This window comes from Rhea americana, unplaced genomic scaffold (assembly GCF_003343005.1).
Source record: "Rhea americana isolate MKP2758 unplaced genomic scaffold, rheAme1 scaffold_54, whole genome shotgun sequence".
Classification (NCBI taxonomy): Eukaryota; Metazoa; Chordata; class Aves; order Rheiformes; family Rheidae; genus Rhea; species Rhea americana.
This window is the reverse complement of record NW_028186690.1, coordinates 534,465-550,839: the sequence shown is the minus strand read 5'-3', so window position 1 is coordinate 550,839 and position 16,375 is coordinate 534,465. Positions and strand designations below refer to the sequence as shown.

Here is a 16,375-nt window from a genome sequence, read left to right as displayed (position 1 = left end):
AAAATGCAATKTTTGCCTATGCATGTTTCCAGCCATTAGGCTATGAAGTCATGTTTTCTCTGGCACCTCCCTCCCATGCGCTTTGGATTCCTTGCTGTAGGTGGCACAGAGGCAAGAAAAGGGATGGAAAGTAGCCACCAGGTTATGTGCAGTCCTGGCAGGCAAAGCTTTACCCCACTACTAGCTCTTCTGTTTCCTCCAGAGAGTTGCAATGACTGGCTCTAGGACCTTTTTCCTGCAAATATATTTTGTGAAACCAAGAGTATGCACTAGTCATGATCAGAACATATCTGACCGATCAGTCTCTTTTGGAGGATTTTCCTCTGCTAAATTTTGGAATACACTGAGACTTAAATGAGACTTGATTTTAATTGTTCAGATCAGGGCTGTCCTACTCACGAGCATAGCAGAGCTGGAGGTGCTCAGGGAATTTTTAGTCAAACAAGAAATATCTGACACACTTCCAAATCAGGYGGCTATTTGGCTGACACATATTGGATTATAAGCCATTTGAATGTAAGCACTAAAGTCTTTTCTTTTTATTTTGCGATTAATCTTTATATTTTACAATCTACTATCAAAAAGTTTTGATATATGAAGATAATTCCTTTTATCRTCTGTCTGGAAAGAGAATATGGTTAATTTGTTCTAGGATTACTCTGTGATTTCTTCTACATTTGGGCAAACAGGTAGAGAACAATCAAGTAGAGAATTAATATTCAACCCAAAATTTACTTTGTAAAYAGATGTGGAAAAGACAGTTTAACTATATACTTTCTTCCCAAGCACCTAGGGTATTTTYCTTCCTTTTATCTTACATTGTCATCCATGTCACTAGCATCACACCTTAACTTAATCAAGCATTTTTTAATACATATATCTTCTGTTTTCTGGAAAATAAGTCTCTTCGCTTATAAAATCAACAAATATTTGCCTTGAAACAACAGCTGTAAAAGAGCTTTTAAAATACAGAAGGGATAAAGTAATAAATTGCAGTTATCCTGTAATATAATGTCTATCATTTTTCTCTCATTCAAGTGTAACTATATTTGCAGACAGATATAGATTTGCTCACAATTTGCCTTTTAAATATCTGCTACACAATACCAGCAAATGAGAATGTTTCTATATTAAACCTTTTTGCTCCCAGCAAAACTTTTCAATTTATAGTTTTAAAATATTGTTCATGTAGTTTTGTTTCATTAGTTTAGATACAATTTAAAGATAGAAAAATGCTTCATTTAAAACAACTACCTGCAACTAAACTCTTTCTTTTTTAGCTACAAACAAGATAGGTCAGAAAACCTACAACTCTGCAAACCATATAATTATAAAGCCATTTCAAAAACCAGCTCTGATTTCAGAGGATTTAAACATCAAAGCAGGTATAGATAACATGTACACATAAAAACTAAAACACCAAAATGATCTTGATAATGCTTCTACCCTCCCCTTAAAGCTTTCTCAGGAATTTCAAAATGAATCATAAAATGTAGGTACAAAAGAACACCTTTTCCCTTTTATTTTTTAGTAGAATGTAAGTTAAGTATAGCACAAGCTTACTTAACTTCCTCCTATGATGTGTCAGGAAAATATCGCATGACCCACCTTCCTCAATGGCTTTCACCTGCAAAGTATAAATTAAGCTACAAAGGCTATTACATCCCTTCTAGTCCTTGTTGGGACTTCATTCAAGACACAGAATTGCAACTTAAGAAGTTGTCCTAAGAAGTCTCCACTTCCAGAGGTGAGGTTACCATAGCATAGAATACAGAAATAATCTTACTTTTTAATTCCTTGTTGCCCTCAAAATTAAATATTAAGACAACACTTTTCAGTACACGTACATATTTGTTTATATAGACTTCTATTCAATAAAAATGATAATTATGTTAGAGGGCAAATGGCTGCTAAGGCCAATAGAATATGCAAAGAAATCATGTACCCTCCAYCTCAGTCTTCCAAAGATTTTTCCCATAGCCTCTCTTCTTACTGTATACAACATTACATGCTTATTTCTACACAGGTTAGAACTGGGTCTGAGTTTGTTTGTTTTTTGATTAAGTCAGCGGTCCAAATTCAACTGAATTACATCTCATATATTAATATGGCTTAATTTAGCATTTATAYTTTGTACTGTTCTTTTTTCTAAAGAAAGAAATTGAAGATTTGTGCATTAACTTAATACATTATAGTTGTAAGATCTTTCTTAGAAATTACAGAGCAGTATCTATATGAAAGATTACACATAAAGATATTCCACTGAATTTTGTAATTACACAAGAATCAAGAGAATYCATATTTGTTTTCTACCATATCAGAGGGGAAGCTGAGGAGATAGTTCAGAAAGAAAAGAAAGGTTTCTGTGTSAAAAAGAACATAGGCTTTATGAACAGATATTTCCAACAGCATTTAAACTCATTAACTTAGCTACTGCTTAGTCAAATACAGCTCAAGCTTCCTGAAACCTATTGCTATCTCAATATAAAATGTGGAAACATATGAAAAATACTTAAAAATCTACAGGCAGAAGTACTTTTCAATTACCTGTAAAGTATTTTAAAATGTTTCATTTAATTATGAAAAATATAACTTAACATTCCAGTATCATGACTTTGGACAAAAAAAATAGAAACTTTTTTTTTTTTTTTTTTTTTTTTTTTTAATCCTGTAAGAGATAATAAATTACTGAATATTACCAACTCATACTAGGAGATTATCTCCATTTAAATAACTTTTTTTTTCAGGGAATTTATGTATTACTCCATGTTAATTTAATCTGTAACAATTTAAAAAGATAGGTTTAGCAGTTTGGGATTATACTGAAAAATATATTCAAAATGCAGTAAATTTTCATARACAAAGGCATAAGCTCTCCTTAAATAGACAGACAGCATTTCTGCATATAGATTTGGATATTTTTCTTTCATGTACATCAGATTAAGGATCTGATCCTGCACTTCCACRTACCCAAGCCTCCTGCTGAACAGATCACACTCTAAAGAAGAAACTTCACTGTGCAAGCTGTAATTTTCTACTGTTCTAATGTCTTATGTTTAAATTCATTAGCTTTTTAAAGTTTTTCTTTAACTTAAATGTAACAAAAGAACACTGAAGTTTAATTCACTCAGTTAATGCATGTTTGTTRTTTTATTGAAGGAATAAAAACATCCCAATATTTTTAAAAATTAGAAGAAGTACTCAATGATAGATATTAACTATTTGCAAACCTCTGCTTAAAAACAACTGTCTATTTTTTTTTAAAAAAAAGAAGTCAACCATCAAACTAAGAAGTAYCTCCAAGTAGCTTTGCTAGTTAATCTAAAAAAAAATTGGGTGCATAAGGCATTTGGAATTTCCTGGAAAAGCTCCTGCAAACTTCTGTGGAGCTCCAAAGGGCCAGATTCTTAAATCTGTTGCAGTCTCCTAACSAAAATCAGCAAGAGAAAGAGAAACCTAGATATCCCTGTGGGCCAGACCCTTTGCATCTTCAATGGGACTTAGATAAAATTTAGACATCTAATTCCAGGGTTGTGTTTCTTAGTCTTGCACGCATGTCAGTTACTTCTGGAAGCACTTACACTGCACAAAGTCACAGTCTAAGACCTTAAAACACTCCTTTGGTGGCTGAATAGTCTATTTATACAAATACGGACAAACCTTTTAACAGACTGACTAGCTCAGTGCTTAACATGCACCTCAGGATGATCAGGATCCTAAGAACAGGCTTTTCTCTATTTCCGCTAAGAGGCTAAAAAGCAATTGCAATTGCTCCAAGAGTAAACAAAAACACACCAGGTGAATGAGGCACTTCACAAAACACTGATAGGTATTACTTAATGCAACCAAAGAAAGAGAAATGCTTCTATTTCTGTTTGGTTTTTTAGCATTAAAAAGGATCACCTYGGATGTAGATAATCCAGGATCATCAATGGAAATTTCAAAGGACACATTACTGTGTAGGTACAGTACTCCTCTGAAACAGCAAACATCATGGCTTCATACCTTAARTAATATATAAAAAATAGTTCTTAAAGGGACTGTTTCCTCCTAGAATGCCCTTGCATCAGATGCAGCAGGCTCAGCTGTGTCAGTTACTGCACAGTGGCCCACCTTTATCAGCAGAAATGAAGACTGCTCCTGTCCAACAAAGCTTCTCATTGGTGACTCCTGACAAGTATGAGGTGAAGGTTGGCTGGCACAGAGAATATGTACCAAAGAAAGGAAACTAGTTCTCTCAAATGCTGAATCAAATGCTCTAATGAAAAGCGAGGACGCTGCTTCTAGCTTTTAAGTAAAGATAGAGTACACTAACTGTTCAGATCTTTGAAAGAAAAGCTCAGGCTCCAAACTTTCAGAGATGATCCCAGATTGCGACTCCGAAGTGGCTACAGGCATCTAAATGCAGCCTTCATCTTACACTGGAGGTCCAATCCCATGTTCTATGTTTTCTTTCCCATAGAGAGTTGAATATTGCACACACAGACAGWCCTAAAGCAGTTCCCTATCTAGCTTCCTTTCAGCTTTAGATCACTGTTCAGAAGCATCAATTGCTCCTCTGTACAGGATAGAGGCCTCACTCTATGTTCTGGAATCTGCTCTTATCCTTCAGTGGATYTAGTCTATAGCTATATTTCTTATATGGCTCAGCTTTGCCCTTCATAAGACCATGTTCCTTCCTGGAGCTCCTAATTCATTAAAGAAGCACACCTGATGTTACACACTACTTGTGAAATCTAGTCTTCCCAGTGCTTGGTGCCTACTCTGTTCCGTGAGGTACTGTGGAGATGACCTCCCCAAGGCTTCACTCTCCTGACTGGAAAAGGTATAACTGCACTTAACTCTCGCTGCTGGACTTTGACTCAGTGAACCTGCATAAGCCCCAGAACAACTTAGTTTTTACAGCTCAACACATCTATAACATGGCTTCATTTGTGTAACAGTCCACATAATTGGAGGCTTTAGGACAGTACATTTTCCATATATGTTCTGAGGATGGCATATGTATAAAAAATTCCCTAAAAATGTTAAATCTCAAAAGAAATACAGTATTAAAAAAAAAAGAAAAACAAGTTGAAAAACCATCCTGTAAGCATTTTACACAGACATTCTAGCACTTGTCTCAACACAAGCTGAAGTAATCCTTCCCATATGTCAGGTTCTTTTAAAAACATAAAACTACAGTGAAAAGCTGGAGTTGATTACTATTGTTTAAAGTCATTCCATAACCCTGGTTACTAGGATTCATCTGTGTGTTTTTTTTTTTAATAGTAATAAAATTCAATGAGGAGCAGCCTGATAGAACTCCTGGTGCTTTCTGTGGACAGACTGACTCACACGACAGGCATGCCACCATCAGTACCAAATTAAGGCTCTGTCTGAACAGCTGACAGATGCAGAGTTTCACAGAAAGGTTTAGTAAAAGCTTTTTTGATTCTTTTTGTTGCTGTTACTATTCTATTTAAAGATTGAAGATTTCATATTATTTGGGCGATCTTATTCTGAATTTTCTTAATCTTTTCTCTCAAAGCAGTATTTTGTGTAGCTTAGCTTCTAGCTCAAAGGGCTTTAGGAAACTCGAAAATAGACTAGTAAATGGAAACCATATAACAGTTCCTCYTTGTATCCATATTATTTATAAAGGAACATAAAATACTAATAGCTGTGATCAAAAACAGCACTGTGGTAAATGTAAAGATTGTGTTAGAAAAAGTGTAAGATTACAAATGTTAAAAGTTCCATTCTTCTTTTCTATCTTTTTTAATAGGCACTTTTGTGACTGGACAGAAAGATCAATTTAAAAAAATGAGAAATGTATATAATAGGTCAGAATCATTATAACCTGTAGGGTTCAAAACTTTTGCTCCTTGAGTTGTACGATAAACTTCACTTTGATCTCTGCTTGGCCCCAAAGTCTCTTTTAAAACCACGCTAAAAATAGCTTGGGACAACTAACGCACAAGTGCCTTTGAGCACTGCTATTAGGACCAGGTATTCCTGTTCGTACCTCATTCCTGTTACACGCATCTCTCCAGGGGTCCTTGCAATGCTAATGCATGAAACAGGCATTTTTCAGCTAAAAGGATTCTCAAAACTGTCTTCCCTTTTTTTATAGACAGACAATTGTCAAGGAGCAGCACAGACTCTGAAATTAGGTCCTACTGCATTCCTGGTTTCGAAGTCAGTAACTCTTCACTAAAACAAGCACAAACACTTTTGCCATTAGCTCAGGCGACCAGAAATGACAACGGTTACAAAAGACCAAAGAATCCATCAGTCCTGAGAAAGAGTGGCTTGAATTCTAAGAGAGATGTATATTATTTGTAACTTTTACATTTAAGTTACACCTATGTTAACTACACACATTATACTGAAAGTATTTTTAAGTTTATACCATACTGCTCTGGTGTTAGGAAATGTCTTGATTTAATTAAACTAAAACCTACTTCTTGCAGCTGCAGTATGTAAAGCTGTTTTGCCACCTTTCTAAGGAAGCCAATTGCTTTTGCAACTACAGCAGTGAAAGGGAGGAAGACTAGGCTAGGAAGGACTCAAAGAGTTCATCAGATCCACCATTTGACTCTAGGGTTAGATCAACTATATCCAAACTGTTCCTGACAGTGATTTGTTAATCTCTTCTTCAATAAGAACAGCCTAGCATCCCTTACATGCCCTTTTTCCAATGTTTAACCATGCTTATAGTCAGAAAAAGTGTCTTAGCATTTAACCACAATCTCTCCTGTTGAGTTCCTAAATAATCTCAACAATTACTGCAAATTCCTCATTGTCTGTTGGCCTATGCATTTGGATGAAAAAATATAGCACCCCTTGCATCTGTYTGATCCCCTTTTCTTGTGATCAAAAGGTGAAGGGTGAGAAAGTAATGCTCACCATGCTTCACTAAGATACAAGACAAACACAAACCTAAAAACATTTTGCAAATTTCAGTTCATAGCACATCTCATGACTTTGAMAGTTGATGCCCCAAGATCAGTGATATGGAGTAAATCTCCATCATGCTGGACTTTTCAAGTCCATTATATTTCTAGACACGTTTAGATTTTTCAAGACCACTTGCAAAGCATTCCATGATGTACTATAACAAAGCTAAAAAACAAAACCATGTAAAGCTCAACAACACATGGTCCAATCATATCTCTGTAAGCCCAACAGATAATCATGATTTTGAACTGCTGTTCTTCCCCAAGCTTTATGCAAAGACAGATCTAAAATATGGATATTCTTCTCTTCAAGCTCTACTACAGTGAGGCTTCACAGCATGAGTTGCCAGCTCTGTGCTGATGAAAAAAGCCAGTTTTTAGCTGTTGCAACTACTGCCACGCATAAAAATACAGATCTTAATTAAACTGTCCAAGACTGACTCCCCCTTGAATTTGAGCTGCCTGCAGTCATTTTTGACTCTTTTCTAAGCCTAGACAGCTCACAATTCTGCAGACAACTGCTCTCATACCTAAATTGTGGAGAATATTTGTTACTATCTCCTCCCAAATCCTACTCTATCTGATGTAAGGAACAATACTGTTGTGACTTATAGAGATATTTATCTAAGAAGATATGTGGGTAGCCTCAAGACTGGAATGTAAGAAGACAGCTATCCTTCTTCCTATTTGACTTGGATCAAAACTATAACATTTTGCCACAAGATTATGGTGACGCTGCATCACTAGGTAGACCTACTGGTGATAACATTGCTTACTCAAAAGTAATATGTAACGGATAAAAGAGAACAAGACATAGCAGTGCCAGAACTAGAGGATTTGACTTTTGTCTAGAAAATAACCATCACCTGTACCAGGGAATGGGATATATTTAAGTATATACATGTACATATTGCTTTGTTTGCAATCAATAAACAACTGCTGAATTAATAAGCAAGTGTCCCTACTTGCCAGTACTGCTCACCATGTTGCTGGCTGCTGTCACTCCTCAGCAGTGGCTCAATAGGAGCCTGGTTCTCCCTAATCAGTGTATAAACATAATGTACATATGTATGTGTACATACGTACATATATATGAATATATGTGTGTACGTGATATACAGTTTTTTTATATATATATATATGTGTGTATATATATATATAGGTATATATATATAGGTTCCTATAAAGCCCTTTTTATACAAACAAATTTGGCTGAAATTCCCTCAAAAGAGTAAAGGAGGAAAAGCTTCTGCATGTATGGTTAGTTACTGGCCTAGACAYAGCAGACACAAAATTCAGATTTGGTACTTCACCTGAAGTGTACTGGCTATGACATGGCAGTTAANAAAAAAGAAAAAAAGAAATATCTGTCAAAAGCTAAAGCTGGTGTTGTGTTAACTCCATTTTATGACTGTAGTTTTAAGTTGCTAATGTCTAGCTTATTCTTACCTTGACATGTTCACCTGTCTTTTATTTTTTTAAAATAACCCCAAACAGTTTCTGAGAGAACAGACTTTTTCTACATTCCCAAATATATCTTTAAGATATACATACATACCCCACAACTGGAAATAATTAAGATATTTTTCAAGTTACAGTTTAAATAAGAGTTCTGTCTTCCTTATGGGTATGTATCTTACTGTAATTGAGACAACTGTTGGGTAACTAGGAGTGAACACAAYTTTAAGTGAACAGTTATACCGAATATTTCTACATTATGACAAAAAAGTATAAAGACATTCACAATTACTACAGATAAACACAACTTTTAAAAATGAAATCATCCTCTGCTGAATTTAATAATGGAATACTTATTCCAAATGTTCCAATCAGAAATGTACTCTGTATTTAAACTTTCCTAAATGAAAGTCAAACATGGTATTTTTTACATAGAACAGGTAAGACTTCTGTTGCTTTGTATAATAGAATATGCTAGAATATGCTACTGACTAGTGCAAAAAGTATAAGCTGTCTGTTCCTCAAAGAAACAACATGTTCCAGGATTAGGAAATATTTCTAGAATTTCCAGAATTAGACTTCGATCAAGGYTCCATACCTTAACAAAATATTTGAAGTAGTTCCTTGAGAAGTGTGGGATTCCAAACAACTACACAAACTGCAATTTCTGCATTTTTTAAAAAAATACTGTGACGTCAATAAAATACACAACAGCGGAGTAGTGGGAATACTCATTCTGCTAGTTAGCAGCTAATCTTATTTTCCTTTCATCTATCTATATCCAAATGGTTTACGCCTAGACTAAGATCTTTCAAGCAGAAAACATGATTTTATCAGTACCAGGTGTTGGGCCTTCTGCAGCAACACAACTGAAGGAAATTAGTTGATACGAAGTATCAAATACGCTATGGTATGCTATGGTATTTCAAACCAAAGCAAATCTGTTYACCTTATGCCCAACACAGACCCTTTAACTATAGCGCTGTTGCACATGTTGCAAGGCAAGAGAAACTTGACCATGTAAATCTWAAGACAAAATGGTTTTTGGGCCAGTTTATCTTCCTCTCAACAATCAGTACTCATTTAAATATACTTCGTATGTTCAAMTTCATCTTACCTTCCAAGTACTGCAGCTTCCACAACATCCTTGGGGAAATTCAAAGCTATAATAAATTGTATATTTTACTGCAATACTTACTATTGTCTCTCTAGTACACAACCTAAATACTCATTTAATTTGATGATTTAAGTCTTCAGTTTATATCATCTTTTCAGCTTAGTTTCTGTATATCCTGAAYAGCAATAGTCTTTGTGGATAAAGAGTTGTGACCTTTGTTAGCAAAGCTATATACATAACGTTTTTCATTTCATAATCTGTTATTACTCCTTAATCAATTTTGTTACTTGATTTGGAATGCAAGTTAATGTATGTATCTGTCAGAATGCTCCAAAACCTTAATATTTCAATTTTACTACTTCAAACCTGATTTATTTTTGCTAGATTCTGCAGGTAACAGTCATGTTTTTCTAATTAATGTTGAGCGGAACTTTGTACAAAAAGCAGCAATTTGTATTATTTTTCATATGTAAAGCATGTTTGTTTAGAACTACAGCACTACTTGAATCCAGAAGAGATATCCTAATAACTTTCAAATAAAAGCACTACTTAGTGCTATTTCAAAATCTTATTTCAATTTTGTTTAAGACCATTTTTGTCCTCAACAATTTCATCTCAATCATTTCTAATTAATACAAAAATTGGTAAATTTGGAGTAGAATACATAATAGATTTTTTGAAAGAAAAGTAGGGTTAATGGTCAATTTCCATATTTTTCTTCATGACTATAAATTTCTTTTTCAGCAGCTGTTTTTCTTAATACAGGAGCTCACAAAGGATTGCCCTCATGCAAAAGAGCTGCCATTGCCTGTTGTTCTCAGTGGAATGAAAATCAGAGAATAATAACCTGCTCTGAGCATCATCATCTGCAGCTACTATCATCATCTGACCTTAGAATATTTTAACCTCACCTCGCTCAGTGAGAAAAGGGGACTTCAAGCAGCACTTCCATAATTTTGGTCTGCCTATGCACTCTGGCTGTGTAACAGGGTGAGAACCAAGCACACAACAGCCTTCCTCCCTCCATAATTGGTTTCCACAGCTTCCCACTGAACATCATGGGTAGGAACCCAAGTGCACTCCAGACCAATCCCAGTGTGGGTTACAGGAGATTTTGAAGTGCACTGCAGTATGATCTAGCAGGTAGGTCTAGATGCAACAGCTGAGAACAGTGGAAAACAGGAGTGACTCTTCTGAAGTCATCCAACCTGTCCAGAACAGGTAGCCACAGTTTTACTGACAGCACTGAGTACTGCACACTTCATAGACAGGCAGCTTTTGTCTGTTTCATTTTAGGATATAACTTTTTTCATCTGAAGAATAAAAGAAAAATGACCAATTTTTGAATAATTACTTTCCAAGTATGTTGAACCATGTCTCTCTAGTGTTTGGACATAAATGAGAAAATACATAGATTTGCATACATACAAAGAGTGAGAATGAAGAGTCAATAAGAATGATTAAAGAGAGACATTTTAGAGTTGATACAGATAGCAGGAAGGTAAAACTGAGAGAAGAGCATCTATATGCCACCTACTAGGAATGTGTGTTAATATATTCCTCTTAAAGCCATCCATATTTTAAAAAATCATCCAATATAATAAAGTCAGAACTGTCAGGACAGATTTTGAAGGGAAGTGGATATCTTGTCTGCATAAGTCAAACTGTGCTGATGATGTTACAAAGGAATTTTAGACAACTGCCACCATGTGGCCTGAATTTCTTCCTCCTGTGCAGCTGCCAATAGCCTTAGTGGGGATAACCTCTAAGCAGAATAGCAATCTGTCTCGATGGCAGACGAACAATGACATACTGCGCAGCTGTCAGAAAAATCAAAACAAGAATTCTCTTGAAATTCCACTTAATGATCATCAGGGAATTTCATGTATTAATTCTAGTTTGATTTTTTGATAAGTCCTTTAATATGTCTTATTCCCCTGGTGTCTCATCAAAGCACTACCCACTCCCTCAAGCTCAGCACAGCCAACACAAAGGACCTTCTCTTTGTAAGCCCTGCCATGGCTTTTCACTATGAACATGACTATTCTACCCATCACAGCCTAAAACTCAGCATCATTTTTAACTCAGGCCTCTCTTCCCTGGATTTATATTCAAGGCATTTGAAGTCTTGAACACTTTAGAAATAAAATATTTTAAGATTTTTTCCATCTAGTCCCAAAATGTGACTAGACCAAATGATTTTACATCCTGCTTACACCAGCCCCTTTTCTGTCAGCTGCAACCTTACAGTGCTCATTGCCACTCAGAATGCTTCTGCAGTATCCATGTATCCCATGCAGTTTGCTCTTGTCTTTTGTCTTTTGATATCCCTTCATCAGTTAACTTTTTCTATTGTGTGAACATAAGCTGCCAGTTTTTAAGGAAAGTATTGGCCTCTCCTCACTCTACTTATTGCCATTGAGACATGTGCACCCACCTTCAGCTGGTTTGTGATCCCTGTGTGCAAAGTTTGCTTGAAACACCTCTGACATTTCCTCAGACTTCCCCCTTGGACCTTCCTGCACTCATCTCCAAAATCACTCGAAAACACTTTACCATTCTGCAAATTCCTATGCTGTAAGAGCTATGTAGCATTTCAAAAGCAGTCTGTTACCACATTCAACTCACCACCTACCACAATACTCAGTGAGTCTTCACTGTGCCTCATCTTCCCAGTCCATCTGTATGTATCTCATTATGTATCTCACTGTAAGCTTTTCCAGATAGCACCCTACATCACACAGAACCTAGTACAATGGAATCCACGAACAGGCTTTTAGCTCTTACAATAACACAAGAACAACAGAACAGCTATAACAGCTGTAACTGTTTTTAACAATTGCATGGTTCAAGTTTTACATTACCCATATCTTTAGTTTCTGTTGGATATTCAGTTATATCCAACTCTTTTATAAGGGCACACTCAACCATTAATTCAGTGTCCAAAGTGCCACATTTCACGGATGCTATTTCAGGTGTCCTTGCTACATAAAAAATCTTGAAGAACACTTTTTCTGTAAATGACTGATCATATACTTTATATGTTATTACTCCCCCTGTATTTTCAAATTGCATTCTTTACTTCTCTGAAAATTTAAAATATATTCATTAATAATCTTCAAGAAATAGATCAGTTTACAACTTGTAAGAAACAATTCTACCATAGAGATTTAGCAAGTGATGTTCAGTAAGTGTACTCCAAAGTCAGTGGAAGAAGTCAGATACCAATGCTCATCCTCAGAAATCTTTTAGGTGACTTTGTTATTCTAACCAGATGTTTCTCCCCATGAAAGGAGAACACTTTGTTTCTAAACAAAGTTCTGATCAAGCGATCTTTCAAAAGAAAAACAATCTGTCTGACTTGTTTCAAGATGACCCCAGTACTCTGCTGCTATCAGCAGTGTGAAAATTATTGATGTCAGGTAAAAATAACGAATTTGTGAGGGACCGAGTATTGATAAAAAAAACACTAGCCTTCCATAAAAGTTCATTGTAAAGCCAAACAATCTCAATCATATAACTGTAAGAGGAAAAACAGGGCACTTGCAACATTGTTATCTAGGTTTCACAACAAGGACCCAAATTTGATTCCAATTTTGGACAAATATAAGTCAACATAGCAAACAGAGAGCTATCTACCATTTTCCCATTTTCTTCAAGAATATAATCCAAAGTGTCAGAGAGCAATTAGGTTGTATTCCATGTTCTGGCAAAGCCATTTCACAAAGATTATGGAGATCTTACTGTGAGTGTTTCTAGTGGAAGGTTTTGTGGCACAGTGGGAGAGGGGAAAAGGAAAATCACATGAAGAAAACAGTGGTAAAACACAAGAGAGACTAGAAAAAGAGAGAAATTCTTCAGAGGAAATAATGAAAATAGTTCAATTCTAAGAAAGAAGTTGTGAAAATAAGAACTGCTTCTCAGGGTCATAACAAACTGCTTTGTTGGACTGCAACATGAATCTTTGAGTCAGAATCATACTCAAATGTTATGCCCTGTCCTCGATCTTATTTTCTTCCAGGTTTCACCTTTTCTGGAAGAAAATCTCACTATTACACACAAGAGTAACTTCCAGGAGAACCACTTACCAAAGACAGACAAGCTAACACAGAAAACAGATATTAAATATCTGTAAGGTTCTGCCAGTGAGAAACAAAAACAATCCTTAATGTAGTTGAAAATACTTTATGTGGCAATAAGTATTTTATATGTACTTAATTTAAAAAAAGGTTTTAGAATAGCAGTTACTATTTCACAAGAAGAAAATTAATGTTTTCTCCTTCAACAATACTGACACATCATATTTGCTATATCATTTAACACTTCCTTTATAGATTCTATTTCCTCTATCACAGTAAAAATTGAATAGTTACTCTTTCTGCTTTACTTGCTCTTCATTTGAATCTATGGCATCTGGTTACCACCAACAATAAGTATTTCTGCCTCCCTTCAAAAGCCATTTAGCTGGCAGGTTCTACTACCTCATGTGCAGGTCTTAAGACAGGGCTTAAGTATTGCTGAAGGGTTTGCATGTACCTCTGCTAAGAACTTCACCATCAGCCCTCTTTCAAACAACACTGCCACTGTAATTAATGAGAATATATATTAAAACAATGAGAGGTGTGATTACTTTATTAATTTGCTGGGGAAAAAACAGAAAAAATACATTGCTTAGTCAGCATTCTTGCTACAACACACCTGGTGCATGTACCTATTATCTACCACCTTTCAATTGAATGATACATACAATGGAGGCAGATGGCTGAGGCAAATCAACAATTTAAAATATATGAACAGCAGGAAATTCAGGAAACAAACAATTCTGCCTTGCCTTTGAAATCAGTTGCAAATGAGCAGAGCTAGAACCTCACTGACCCTTTCAGAAAATCTTAATCTACCAGTATAAATGTGTATGAAATACACAAGACTGACTGACAGTGCTGCTGCTTCCATTCTTTGGGAACCCTCTCAGAAAATATTTGGTAGAGGCACTTCTACCATTCAGCTATTGCAGATATCAAATTTCTGCCTTGGCTGAACTTTTGCAAGTCTCATCTTTCTTTTCTCCATGATCATATGACACATGTAACTCACCTTTAGGCAACTGTGTGAAAGCAGCAGCAGCAGACAGAAGTGATAATGTAAGTACAAGTATCAAAAAAGATTGGAGGCAGAAACGGAAATAGGAAGCCTCATGGAAAAAAATGCAAGAGCAAAAGAAAAGCAGATTTTTCTCTTATTGTTTCCAATGAACAGATACATTTCCAGATTAATTTTCCAAAGGGAGAACAACAGATGTATTTGTGTCCCTCCACCAGTTTTCCTCACAAACCTCCATGAAAAAATATACAAAAACCCAAAGTGAATTCACTATTGTTTCCAATAGGTCAGGGAATTTTATTTCCCTGCTTCACAGGGAATAAAATCTCCGGCCTATTCTGAAGCTTGAGAGCTGAATGGAGGCATGGGAATGACATAATCTACATTCTCACTCAAAAGCAATAGTTACCCTTTGGGAGTGACATAGATCTTCATAATAAAAGATCAAACATATTTGTAACATGGTGAAGGACCTCTGATGTAGGGACTATATTTGTACAACCAGAAGGTCGCACAAACAAAAGAATTTGTTATATGCTTTTTAAAAATTAATTTTACAAATCTTCCTTGCTTATCTGAAGAGACTGAGTCCTTTCAACTAACCAAATACAAAAACAATTAGAGGTAATCCAGTCTCCAAACAGTAGACCAACTGATTTTAACTGAGTTTACAAAAAGCTAAACATGACCACAAGCAAACACTGGATCCTAGTAATTGCAATCTGTGATTCGCCATTTTCAATCATGTTAACAGCAGCAAAATGGTAGTTTAGAAATTAATGTAATATCAACACATGAGTTAGGTGTGTCTCACCGTCTGCTCCCCCAAAAGTACTACTTCGCATTTCACTTAATGAAAAACTAAGGTTTTGTGTTTGGACTTTAAAGAAAACTGCAAATACAAAGCAATATATAATAGATCAATACAGCAATATAGTATTGTCAGAAAATCTTTAAACTTTATAGAATCATTCAAAAATACAACTCTTTTTCTATAGTACTTAATTAATAATCAACTGAAGAAATGTGTATTTTAAATAAGGAATACGATATTTTACCCACCTTTGCATGTTGTCTTCCAGTTTGTTTTCAGCTGGACTCACTCTTCTGTACATTTTTTAATTTACTCACAGATCAACATTACACAGTCACGTGCATAAATGTGAATATACATGCAAGTTTCTGACGGACTACTTCAGCAGGAAATCCACATACTTGATCCTGCTCTCAGTTAAGTAAAGGGCCTATAGATATAGGTTCATGCTACAACACATACTGATCTAAGTGGAGGAGCCTGTCTCCCATAACTACCAGTTTTCACAGAAAGGATTAGGAACTCTCGTAATAGAGAACTATGGAATATCTTGTTTATTTCCTACCCATGCCAGGTGACCATAGTACTTTTGTATACAACCTCCATAAATTTTAGACAAAGCCAAAACTTTAATGTATGTTTAATAACTTTTAGATTTGGAGTTCAAAACCATTTTGGGGCAGTATTTATGAGTTGTGATTGGGATTTTCACAACTGCCACGTACATACAACCAGCTCAGAATGAGTTTTACATGGATCTGACATACTAGCTGAGTTCAGCTCTTCTGAAAGTTCTAACTCTTCAAAGAGAAATAAATGCTTCAATAGCTTCATATTCTTCTGATTTTCAATGGATGGTTGCATATATCTAGGAATGAAGCACTTTCTTTCTTTTCTCCTAAATGACATTAATTATTTGACTTTGAGTATGTTGTCCTCTTTCTA

At 35.5% G+C, this 16,375-nt stretch overlaps 1 protein-coding gene across 1 annotated transcript in view; it reads right to left on the bottom strand.

The window, feature by feature from the left end:
• Positions 1-16,375, bottom strand: part of ADAMTS20 (ADAM metallopeptidase with thrombospondin type 1 motif 20) — a 116,084-nt gene that overhangs the window by 17,455 nt on the left and 82,254 nt on the right. The window lies entirely within an intron of this gene.